Below are 12500 nucleotides of genomic sequence, written 5' to 3'. Positions count from 1 at the left end.
TTAGAGAGACTGAAGAGTTTCAGACTCTGAGAGAGAAGATTAGGAGAACATTAGTGTGTGTGTGATAATGATTATCTTTAGTGTGTGTGTGTGTGTAGTGTCGCTGTTTAAGCACAAACAACACCTAAAGTTACGACACTGGAAGCAAAGGGAGATGTTTTCTCTCACAGAATCTCCTGTTGTGTGAATGTGGCCTGATCTTCGGCATCTCATTAATGATTGGCTCAGGGAGTCGCAGCTGATTGGAGGTCAGTGGGGGGTCAGATTCACCAGTGAATGTTTCACCACTGTTTTGAGCTACAAAAATCTCCATTTGCAAAATGATCGTTGGATGTCACGTGACAACACTGTTTATCATGGGATGGCGATGTCAATATACAGTGAGGAATATAAGTATTTGAACCCCCTGCTATTTTGCAAGTTCTCCCACTTAGAAATCATGTAAGGGTCTGAAATTGTCCTCGTAGGTGCATGTCCACTGTGAGAGACATAATCTAAAAAAAATAATCCAGAAATCACTATGTATGATTTTTTAACTATTTATTTGTATGATACAGCTGCAAATAAGTATTTGAACACCTGTCTATCAGCTAGAATTCTGACCCTCAAAGACCTGTTAGTCTGCCTTTAAAATGTCCACCTCCACTCCATTTATTATCCTAAATCAGATGCTCCTGTTTGAGGTGGTTATCTGCATAAAGACACCTGTCCATCATACAATCAGTAAGAGTCCAACTACTAACATGGCCAAGACCAAAGAGCTGTCCAAACACACTAGAGACTAAATTGTCCACCTCCACAAGGCTGGAAAGGGCTACGGGGAAATTGCCAAGCAGCTTGGGGAAAAAAGCTCCACTGTTGGAGCAATCATTAGAAAATGGAAGAAGCTAAACATGACTGTCAATCTCCCTCGGACTGGGGCTCCATGCAAGATCTCACCTCGTGGGGTCTCAATGATCCTAAGAAAGGGGAGAAATCAGCCCAGAACTACACGAGAGGAGCTGCTCAATGACCTGAAAAGAGCTGGACCACCGTTTCCAAGGTTACTGTTGGTCATACACTAAGACATGGTCATGGTGTGAAATCATGCATGGCACGGAAGGTTCCCCTGCTTAAACCAGCACATGTCCAGGCCCGGCTTAAGTTTGCCAAAGACCATTTGGATGATCCAGAGGAGTCATGGGAGAAAGTCATGTGGTCAGATGAGACCAAAATATAACTTTTTGGTCATAATTCCACTAAACGTGTTTTGAGGAAGAAGAATGATGAGGACCATCCCAAGAACACCATCCCTACTGTGAAGCATGGGGGTGGCAGCATCATGCTGTGGGGGTGTTTTCTGCACATGGGACAGGGCGACTGCACTGTATTGTGAGATTTTGGGGAACAACCTCCTTCCCTCAGTTAGAGCTGAAGATGGGTCGAGGCTGGGTCAATGAGCCGAAGCACAGCCAGGAAAACCAAGCAGTGGCTCTGTAAGAAGCAGATCAAGGTTCTGGCGTGGCCTAGCCCGTCTCCAGACCTAAACCCAATAGAGAATCTGTGGAGGAGCTCAAACTCAGGCCAGAAACCGGACTGATCTAGAGAAGATCTGTGCCAAAATCCCTCCTGCAGTGCAAACCTGCTGAAAAACTACAGGAAACCTTTGACCTCTGTAACTGCAAACAAAGGCTACTGTACCAAATATTAACATTGATTTTCTCAGGTGTTCAAATACTTATTTGCAGCTGTTTCATACAAATAAATTAGGGATGCACCGGTTGACCGGCCAAAAACCGGAACCGGACGGTTTTTGCTTCTAGCGCGCAATCGGCAACCGGCCGGTTTCTTTGTATTTTTCTGCCGATTTTTCCGGAAGTGCGCCCGCTTGCACATACGCCTATATTGCAATCATTCGCGAACATCTCACTTGTGTGTTACAAACGGAACCTGGAGAACTGAGGGAAGATACGAGATACTGAAGGGAAAGAAGAGCCGCTTTCCTGCGTGAGCTGAAGTTGAGCGAGCTGAAGTTGCGCGAGCTGAAGTTGCGTGAGCTGAAGTTGAGCGAGCTGAAGTTGAGCGAGGTGAAGTTGCGTGAGCTGAAGTTGGGCGAGCTGAAGTTGAGCGAGCTGAAGTTGCGCGAGCTGAAGTTGAGCGAGCTGAAGTTGAGCGAGGTGAAGTTGCGTGAGCTGAAGTTGCGTGAGCTGAAGTTGAGCGAGCTGAAGTTGAGCGAGGTGAAGTTGCGTGAGCTGAAGTTGAGCGAGCTGAAGTTGAGCGAGGTGAAGTTGCGTGAGCTGAAGTTGAGCGAGCTGAAGTTGAGCGAGCTGAAGTTGGGCGAGCTGAAATTAGCTGAAGTTGAGCGAGCTGAAGTTGCGTGAGCTGAAGTTGCGCGAGCTGAAGTTGAGCGAGCTGAAGTTGAGCGAGCTGAAGTTGCGTGAGCTGAAGTTGCGTGAGCTGAAGTTGAGCGAGCTGAAGTTGAGCGAGCTGAAGTTAAGCGAGCTGAAGTTGAGCGAGCTGAAGTTGCGTGAGCTGAAGTTGCGTGAGCTGAAGTTGAGCGAGCTGAAGTTGAGCGAGCTGAAGTTGAGCGAGCTGAAGTTGCGTGAGCTGAAGTTGAGCGAGCTGAAGTTGCGCGAGCTGAAGTTGAGCGAGCTGAAGTTGAGCGAGCTGAAGTTGGGCGAGCTGAAGTTACGCGAGGTGAAGTTGAGCGAGCTGAAGTTGAGTGAGCTGAAGTTGAGTGAGCTGAAGTTGGGCGAGCTGAAGTTGAGCGAGCTGAAGTTGCGTGAGCTGAGGATGAGCGAGCTGAAGTTGAGCGAGCTGAAGTTGGGCGAGCTGAAGTTACGCGAGGTGAAGTTGAGCGAGCTGAAGTTGCGCGAGCTGAAGTTGAGTGAGCTGAAGTTGGGCGAGCTGAAGTTGAGCGAGCTGAAGTTGAGCGAGCTGAAGTTGCGCGAGCTGAAGTTGGGCGAGCTGAAGTTGAGCGAGCTGAAGTTGCGCGAGCTGAAGTTGGGCGAGCTGAAGTTGGGCGAGCTGAAGTTGAGCGAGCTGAAGTTGCGCGAGCTGAAGTTGGGCGAGCTGAAGTTGAGCGAGCTGAAGTTGCGCGAGCTGAAGTTGAGTGAGCTGAAGTTGGGCGAGCTGAAGTTGAGCGAGCTGAAGTTGGGCGAGCTGAAGTTACGCGAGGTGAAGTTGAGCGAGCTGAAGTTACGCGAGGTGAAGTTGAGCGAGCTGAAGTTGAGCGAGCTGAAGTTGAGCGAGCTGAAGTTGCGCGAGCTGAAGTTGCGCGAGCTGAAGTTGAGCGAGCTGAAGTTGAGCGAGCTGAAGTTGAGCGAGCTGAAGTTGAGCGAGCTGAAGTTGCGCGAGCTGAAGTTGAGCGAGCTGAAGTTGCGCGAGCTGAAGTTGAGCGAGCTGAAGTTGAGCGAGCTGAAGTTGCGCGAGCTGAAGTTGAGCGAGCTGAAGTTGGGCGAGCTGAAGTTGGGCGAGCTGAAGTTGAGCGAGCTGAAGTTGCGCGAGCTGAAGTTGGGCGAGCTGAAGTTGAGCGAGCTGAAGTTGCGCGAGCTGAAGTTGAGTGAGCTGAAGTTGGGCGAGCTGAAGTTGAGCGAGCTGAAGTTGGGCGAGCTGAAGTTACGCGAGGTGAAGTTGAGCGAGCTGAAGTTGAGCGAGCTGAAGTTGAACGAGCTGAAGTTGCGCGAGCTGAAGTTGAGCGAGCTGAAGTTGAGCGAGCTGAAGTTGAGCGAGCTGAAGTTGCGCGAGCTGAAGTTGAGCGAGCTGAAGTTGCGCGAGCTGAAGTTGAGCGAGCTGAAGTTGCGCGAGCTGAAGTTGCGCGAGCTGAAGTTGAGCGAGCTGAAGTTGAGCGAGCTGAAGTTGAGCGAGCTGAAGTTGAGCGAGCTGAAGTTGCGCGAGCTGAAGTTGGGCGAGCTGAAGTTACGCGAGGTGAAGTTGAGCGAGCTGAAGTTGCGCGAGCTGAAGTTGAGCGAGCTGAAGTTGAGCGAGCTGAAGTTGAGCGAGCTGAAGTTGAGCGAGCTGAAGTTGCGCGAGCTGAAGTTGAGCGAGCTGAAGTTGAGCGAGCTGAAGTTACGCGAGGTGAAGTTGAGCGAGCTGAAGTTGAGCGAGCTGAAGTTGCGCGAGCTGAAGTTGAGCGAGCTGAAGTTGAGCGAGCTGAAGTTACGCGAGGTGAAGTTGAGCGAGCTGAAGTTGCGCGAGCTGAAGTTGAGCGAGCTGAAGTTGAGCGAGCTGAAGTTGAGCGAGCTGAAGTTGAGCGAGCTGAAGTTGCGCGAGCTGAAGTTGAGCGAGCTGAAGTTGAGCGAGCTGAAGTTGAGCGAGCTGAAGTTGCGCGAGCTGAAGTTGGGCGAGCTGAAGTTACGCGAGGTGAAGTTGAGCGAGCTGAAGTTGAGCGAGCTGAAGTTGCGCGAGCTGAAGTTGAGCGAGCTGAAGTTGCGCGAGCTGAAGTTGAGCGAGCTGAAGTTACGCGAGGTGAAGTTGAGCGAGCTGAAGTTGCGCGAGCTGAAGTTGAGCGAGCTGAAGTTGAGCGAGCTGAAGTTGAGCGAGCTGAAGTTGCGCGAGCTGAAGTTGAGCGAGCTGAAGTTGAGCGAGCTGAAGTTGAGCGAGCTGAAGTTGAGCGAGCTGAAGTTGGGCGAGCTGAAGTTGAGCGAGCTGAAGTTGCGCGAGCTGAAGTTGCGCGAGCTGAAGTTGAGCGAGCTGAAGTTGAGCGAGCTGAAGTTGAGCGAGCTGAAGTTGAGCGAGCTGAAGTTGAGCGAGCTGAAGTTGCGCGAGCTGAAGTTGAGCGAGCTGAAGTTGCGCGAGCTGAAGTTGAGCGAGCTGAAGTTGAGCGAGCTGAAGTTACGCGAGCTGAAGTTGAGCGAGCTGAAGTTGCGTGAGCTGAAGTTGAGCGAGCTGAAGTTGGGCGAGCTGAAGTTGAGCGAGCTGAAGTTGAGCGAGCTGAAGTTGGGCGAGCTGAAGTTGGGCGAGCTGAAGTTGGGCGAGCTGAAGTTGGGCGAGCTGAAGTTGGGCGAGCTGAAGTTGGGCGAGCTGAAGTTGGGCGAGCTGAAGTTGAGCGAGCTGAAGTTGCATGAGCTGCAGACCTGCCAACATGTACGCATTTTTCGTACTCGGCACGCATTTTGACCCTTTGGTACGCTTGTACGATTCGCTGCTCTCTATGTACGCATTTTGTTGCATCTCGCATTTCGCCGGTTTCAGTGCAATCTATGACGTTGATTCTGCTGCTGAGCCACAGCGTGAAAGTGGAGTGAAAAGCTTTCGGCCAATCAGAGCGCTTCATTACCTCCGCTTACATGCCCGCCCCTCCTAGACAAATGCTTCGAGTCCGCGCCGCGCGCCGCACGCCGCATGCGTTCGTTTCATTTCAGTGCCTCAAGCAAGCTAGGCAGGACGGATAACTGCAGGCTTGCATGCCATGGCTGAACCGCGTCACAGAGATACGCTGTTGGCGGTTACAGCCGCGGATGACTTGACGAAAAATTATATTTTAAATAAATTTGGGCGAGTGGCGGTTGAACCAATCAAGTGGGAAAAAATATATGCATTCTTAAATATTGTTACAGTGTACTAAGCAAACCTGCAAGCTATGAGCCCAGCTGTCAGTATGGAGGCCTAGGCTTCTTCTCGTAGATATTTTAAAACAGCCAGTCGTTGTAGCCTACCACTCGGGGAATAGGCATTTAAAACATAGACAGATTATGGAGTGATATAAAAATGGCATCGGGCAATGGCAGCGCGAGATGTTCAGAAGAACACAAGAGCTAAACTTCTACAAGCTCAATAACATCCACAGCAAAAAAAAGGAAAAATAAGGTAAAAAAATAGTCGAAAAACTTTGCCCATCGTTTATTAGCAGATGTGCAAAGCAAGCGGGCAAGTTTTGGGGTTGTTATGGATAATTAAAATGAGAACATGCACGTTGCACAGTTGTTCGGTTGACTTTCAGCGAATTTTAATGAATGAATAGAGTTTGCGTTTCTGTAATATCAAAGCTCCATAATTCGTTTCTTGTATGATTTTGTTTGACCTGCTGGTATAAAATGAATTAACGTAACTGTTGCGTTGTGTTGCGTCGCGTCTTGCCACATTCAATGTAGAAAGCATTGCTTTCGTTTGAGGGTGCTTAACTCGCGTCAGTAGACAAAAAGTTACCTGATTGTGACAGATGGTCGAATTCACATGACACATTATAAATTAGCATTATAGTCTGCCATAGCCTACCCTACAGTATCAAAAAGACCAAAGCCCTCTGATGCAGGGAAGATGAAAAATGTGGATAAAGACAGAGGTAAAGTGATGTAATGAAGGAACAGTTTATCTAATTGCATAGTATTAAGATACTAGTAAATGAATGGCAGTTATTTTTACCTTAAACTTTATGCTAACAATTGTGCTGGGTTGTCTAGAGAGGCACCAGACAGTGTGACTTTACCTTAATCTTGTCAGATGTTTTTAAACGCATGGAATATCAGTTTTTTATTAATGTTTTTACTCTACAGTTGTGTAGTTTTGTGTAGTTGTGTTAAATTATATACATTTTTATTTATTAATTAAAATTCATATTTAATTTGATTAAATATTAAATTAAATGTACATAAATTAGTAATAATAGTCTATTTATATAATAGCAACATTTTATGTCAAATTCAAATAAAATATCTACTACTCAGTTTCATTCATAGTGAAAATATGAAATGTGCCATAGTTTAGTGGAAGATTGCTGCCATCTACTGGAAAACAAACACCTTTGCTATTGAATACGGTAGTTTGTTATTAATCTTACTATTTGTGTTTAATCTGTCTTTTGTTCTATTTTTGTATGACGTTTAACCATCATCAGCCTTTTTTGTATATAATATCCTGAACACAATAATGGGTGTGCAGTAACTGTACAACATTTATGGTCTACTTGTATTTGGTTATGGAGTAACTTATAAATCGTAATTGGTGAAAGTATATTGTGTATATTATGTATTTTAGTGTTAGGTATCTCATAGATTTCTTACTGGTGTGTGGACAACATTGGAGCGTACATTGGCGGTGGGCTGTCGGGTGCGCTGGGGGCCCGTGGTGGGGGGGGGGTAGGGTGTACTCATAAAGTTTCTTCAAGGTTGGCAGGTCTGGAGCTGAAGTTGAGCGAGCTGAAGTTGCGTGAGCTGAAGTTGAGCGAGTTGAAGTTGTGCGAGCTGAAGTTGCGTGAGCTGAAGTTACGCGAGGTGAAGTTGAGCGAGCTGAAGTTGGGCGAGCTGAAGTTGCGTGAGCTGAAGTTGAGCGAGTTGAAGTTGAGCGAGTTGAAGTTGTGCGAGCTGAAGTTGCGTGAGCTGAAGTTACGCGAGGTGAAGTTGAGCGAGCTGAAGTTGTGCGAGCTGAAGTTGAGCGAGCTGAAGTTGAGCGAGCTGAAGTTGAGCGAGCTGAAGTTGAGCGAGCTGAAGTTGAGCGAGCTGAAGTTGCGTGAGCTGAAGTTGAGCGAGCTGAAGTTGCGCGAGCTGAAGTTGCGCGAGCTGAAGTTGAGCGAGCTGAAGTTGAGCGAGCTGAAGTTGGGTGAGCTGAAGTTGCGCGAGCTGAAGTTGAGCGAGCTGAAGTTGGGCGAGCTGAAGTTGAGCGAGCTGAAGTTGGGTGAGCTGAAGTTGAGCGAGCTGAAGTTGAGCGAGCTGAAGTTGGGTGAGCTGAAGTTGAGCGAGCTGAAGTTGGGCGAGCTGAAGTTGAGCGAGCTGAAGTTGAGCGAGCTGAAGTTGGGCGAGCTGAAGTTGGGCGAGCTGAAGTTGAGCGAGCTGAAGTTGGGTGAGCTGAAGTTGCGCGAGCTGAAGTTGGGCGAGCTGAAGTTGAGCGAGCTGAAGTTGGGCGAGCTGAAGTTGCGCGAGGTGAAGTTGAGCGAGCTGAAGTTGAGCGAGCTGAAGTTGGGTGAGCTGAAGTTGCGCGAGCTGAAGTTGCGCGAGCTGAAGTTGCACGAGCTGAAGTTGGGCGAGCTGAAGTTGAGCGAGCTGAAGTTGAGCGAGCTGAAGTTGAGCGAGCTGAAGTTGGGCGAGCTGAAGTTGAGCGAGCTGAAGTTGAGCGAGCTGAAGTTGGGCGAGCTGAAGTTGGGTGAGCTGAAGTTGCGCGAGCTGAAGTTGGGCGAGGTGAAGTTGAGCGAGCTGAAGTTGGGCGAGGTGAAGTTGAGCGAGCTGAAGTTGCGCGAGCTGAAGTTGAGCGAGCTGAAGTTGGGTGAGCTGAAGTTGCGCGAGCTGAAGTTGAGCGAGCTGAAGTTGAGCGAGCTGAAGTTGGGTGAGCTGAAGTTGCGCGAGCTGAAGTTGGGCGAGCTGAAGTTGAGCGAGCTGAAGTTGGGTGAGCTGAAGTTGCGCGAGGTGAAGTTGAGCGAGCTGAAGTTGGGTGAGCTGAAGTTGCGCGAGCTGAAGTTGCCCGAGCTGAAGTTGCGCGAGCTGAAGTTGCACGAGCTGAAGTTGGGCGAGCTGAAGTTGAGCGAGCTGAAGTTGAGCGAGCTGAAGTTGAGCGAGCTGAAGTTGGGTGAGCTGAAGTTGAGCGAGCTGAAGTTGCGCGAGCTGAAGTTGGGCGAGGTGAAGTTGAGCGAGCTGAAGTTACGCGAGGTGAAGTTGAGCGAGCTGAAGTTGCGTGAGCTGAAGTTACGCGAGGTGAAGTTGAGCGAGCTGAAGTTGGGCGAGGTGAAGTTGAGCGAGCTGAAGTTGGGTGAGCTGAAGTTACGCGAGGTGAAGTTGAGCGAGCTGAAGTTGCGTGAGCTGAAGTTACGCGAGGTGAAGTTGAGCGAGCTGAAGTTGCGCGAGCTGAAGTTGAGCGAGCTGAAGTTGAGCGAGCTGAAGTTGAGCGAGCTGAAGTTGAGCGAGCTGAAGTTGGGCGAGCTGAAGTTGAGCGAGCTGAAGTTGGGTGAGCTGAAGTTGCGCGAGGTGAAGTTGAGCGAGCTGAAGTTGAGCGAGCTGAAGTTGAGCGAGCTGAAGTTGGGCGAGGTGAAGTTGAGCGAGCTGAAGTTGCGCGAGCTGAAGTTGAGCGAGCTGAAGTTGGGCGAGCTGAAGTTGAGCGAGCTGAAGTTGGGTGAGCTGAAGTTGCGCGAGCTGAAGTTGGGCGAGCTGAAGTTGGGCGAGCTGAAGTTGGGTGAGCTGAAGTTGCGCGAGGTGAAGTTGAGCGAGCTGAAGTTGAGCGAGCTGAAGTTGGGTGAGCTGAAGTTGCGCGAGCTGAAGTTGCCCGAGCTGAAGTTGCGCGAGCTGAAGTTGCACGAGCTGAAGTTGGGCGAGCTGAAGTTGAGCGAGCTGAAGTTGAGCGAGCTGAAGTTGAGCGAGCTGAAGTTGAGCGAGCTGAAGTTGCGCGAGCTGAAGTTGAGCGAGCTGAAGTTGCACGAGCTGAAGTTGCGCGAGCTGAAGTTGCACGAGCTGAAGTTGAGCGAGCTGAAGTTGAGCGAGCTGAAGTTGAGCGAGCTGAAGTTGAGCGAGCTGAAGTTGAGCGAGCTGAAGTTGCACAAGCTGAAGTTGGGCGAGCTGAAGTTGAGCGAGCTGAAGTTGAGCGAGCTGAAGTTGGGCGAGCTGAAGTTGAGCGAGCTGAAGTTGAGCGAGCTGAAGTTGGGCGAGCTGAAGTTGAGCGAGCTGAAGTTGGGCGAGCTGAAGTTGAGCGAGCTGAAGTTGAGCGAGCTGAAGTTGAGCGAGCTGAAGTTGGGCGAGCTGAAGTTGAGCGAGCTGAAGTTGGGCGAGCTGAAGTTGAGCGAGCTGAAGTTGGGCGAGCTGAAGTTGCGCGAGCTGAAGTTGGGCGAGCTGAAGTTGAGCGAGCTGAAGTTGAGCGAGCTGAAGTTGGGCGAGCTGAAGTTGCACGAGCTGAAGTTGGGCGAGCTGAAGTTGAGCGAGCTGAAGTTGAGCGAGCTGAAGTTGCACGAGCTGAAGTTGAGCGAGCTGAAGTTGGGCGAGCTGAAGTTGCACGAGCTGAAGTTGAGCGAGCTGAAGTTGAGCGAGCTGAAGTTGAGCGAGCTGAAGTTGCGCGAGCTGAAGTTGAGCGAGCTGAAGTTGGGCGAGCTGAAGTTGCACGAGCTGAAGTTGAGCGAGCTGAAGTTGAGCGAGCTGAAGTTGAGCGAGCTGAAGTTGCGCGAGCTGAAGTTGAGCGAGCTGAAGTTGAGCGAGCTGAAGTTGAGCGAGCTGAAGTTGCGCGAGCTGAAGTTGAGCGAGCTGAAGTTGAGCGAGCTGAAGTTGAGCGAGCTGAAGTTGCGCGAGGTGAAGTTGAGCGAGCTGAAGTTGAGCGAGCTGAAGTTGAGCGAGCTGAAGTTGCGCGAGGTGAAGTTGAGCGAGCTGAAGTTGCGCGAGCTGAAGTTGAGCGAGCTGAAGTTGAGCGAGCTGAAGTTGAGCGAGCTGAAGTTGCGCGAGGTGAAGTTGAGCGAGCTGAAGTTGCGCGAGCTGAAGTTGAGCGAGCTGAAGTTGAGCGAGCTGAAGTTGAGCGAGCTGAAGTTGAGCGAGCTGAAGTTGCGCGAGGTGAAGTTGAGCGAGCTGAAGTTGCGCGAGCTGAAGTTGCGCGAGCTGAAGTTGCGCGAGCTGAAGTTGCGCGAGCTGAAGTTGCGCGAGCTGAAGTTGTTTAGCTCAGCTTCTCACGTGTTGGATCAGATGAGAACGAAACAGACTAACTTGTGACAAAGCCGAAATACTTCTTTTTGTAGCCTAAAGAAGAACATGCTGCACTTTAGAAATGAAATACTATCAGTTCTGTAGCCTATAGGATGATCATTTATATTCAGTAACACTTTAGAATAATTGTCATTAGTTAACATTAGTTAACATGAACTAATAATGAACTGCACTTAAAAAGTGTTTATTAATCTTTGTTAATGTTAATTTCAACATTTACTAATGTGAGATAACTGCATTATTAAAATCTTGTTAACATTAGTTAATGCACTGTGAACTAACATGAACAAACCATGAACAGCTGGATTTATAATAACTAACGTTAACAAAGATTAACAAATGCACTGCTCATGGTTAGTTCATGTGAGTTAATACATTAACTAATGTTAACTAATGACCATTATTCTAAAGTGCTACCTTTTATTTGACCTTAAAATGACATTGACTTAATTTGATTTAAAAAGCACCTGCTCTTAGTTTTTTTCGTTGCACTAAACATTATTTGATTTAACAGTTTGGAACAATTATATACTTTGGTTTTATTGAATTTCACTGGAAAAGACTTTTTTTCTTTACACTGAATTTAAAAACAAATGCTGATTTAAGCAACATCTTTGTTTGGATTGCAGAATATGCAGTTGTTGTCTTTAATTTCACCTTTAAACCTTTTAATTTCCAATTCAATTTCCTGTTAATTTCAGATTGCGGACTTGTTTTCATTAGCCAAAAGCCAATTTAGCCTGTTAAATACCAAATAAACATCTTCTTCATGTATACTTTCATTACTTTATTGTGTAAAAAAAAAAAATCGGATCTGGTTCATTTACTGTTTTTATTTATAGAGAGTAGGCAGTGCATACACACAATATTCATGAGTGGACACGCCCCCTACTGCTGATTGGCTCTCTCCTCCCCCATCATGAGTGGACACGCCCCCTACTGCTGATTGGCTCTCTCCTCCCCCATCATGAGTGGACACGCCCCCTACTGCTGATTGGCTCTCTCCTCCCCCATCATGAGTGGACACGCCCCCTACTGCTGATTGGCTCTCTCCTCCCCCATCATGAGTGAAATCACTTACTGCACCTTTAAGACCATTCCTATGTTTTTAATGAAATACTGCAGTTTTAAATTTACATACTTTGTAATGTTGAATCTAAATAACCTCCCCGACATCTCTTCTCTGATGACGTGTTTACTGGCGCGAGGGCGGGGCAACCTGTCACTCACATGAGATCCACCAATAGCAAACCACATCCAATCAGTTGAGCTCCTCTTGTGTGTCACGGTTTAAAGAATCTACAATCTGGTCGAGTGGCTAAAAGAACGATTGGAGAAATGCTGAACTCGTGAAGAAGGAAGTGTGTGTTTATTGTAAACACTCACAGATAATCGCTGACCTGATAAACAATGATAACAGTGACTGGCGATACAAACGAAGCGCATTTTAAAGTTGTTTTTCTCGCCTTTCTGTGTCGTTAAGTCAAACATTCAGGCTTTGAAAACAACCTGAGGAGGAAAAACCTGCTTCAGTGTCAACAAGAGACGCTGTGACAGTTCATTACTCTCATCTGTGTTAGCATGATGATAAAGTTGATCATTCTGTACTTCATCTGCTTATGGAACAGAAGGATTGCCTGTACTCACCATACTGTAATAATCACACACAGGGTTCGTTAGTCCGGGTTTAATATCCTTCACTTTCTGCGCTTGTTCGGCTGTGGCTGAAGTTCCCGATGCGCGTCCCCGAGCGCGTCCTCCTCAGGCCCCTCCCCCACCAGCCTCTGTCCGAGCGTTGTTTATGACGTACAGTTTATGACGACGCGTTGCCTCATGAATATCAAATACCCAGTGTGGCGCTCTGCTTCACTGATTGGCTAAAACCCTGCCGCTGGTGGGCGGGCGCTACCCTGCTCTGGA

At 48.4% G+C, this 12500-nt stretch overlaps 1 protein-coding gene across 2 annotated transcripts in view; it reads right to left on the bottom strand.

Moving 5' to 3' along the window:
• lzts2b (leucine zipper, putative tumor suppressor 2b) overlaps positions 1-12359 on the bottom strand; it is a 49379-nt gene extending 37020 nt beyond the window's left edge. The window contains exon 1 of one of the 2 annotated variants that reach the window (XM_079845580.1): positions 12228-12359. The gene's annotated coding sequence lies outside the window, so the exon portion shown is untranslated. The remainder of the gene's footprint in view (positions 1-12227) is intronic. The other variant, XM_079845582.1, reaches the window with a different exon arrangement.
• Between the last annotated feature and the right edge of the window lie 141 nt (positions 12360-12500).

This window comes from Gobio gobio, assembly GCF_949357685.1.
Source record: "Gobio gobio genome assembly, chromosome: 20".
In the NCBI taxonomy this organism is placed as follows: domain Eukaryota; kingdom Metazoa; phylum Chordata; class Actinopteri; order Cypriniformes; family Gobionidae; genus Gobio; species Gobio gobio.
This window is presented reverse-complemented; position numbering and strand designations above follow the sequence as displayed.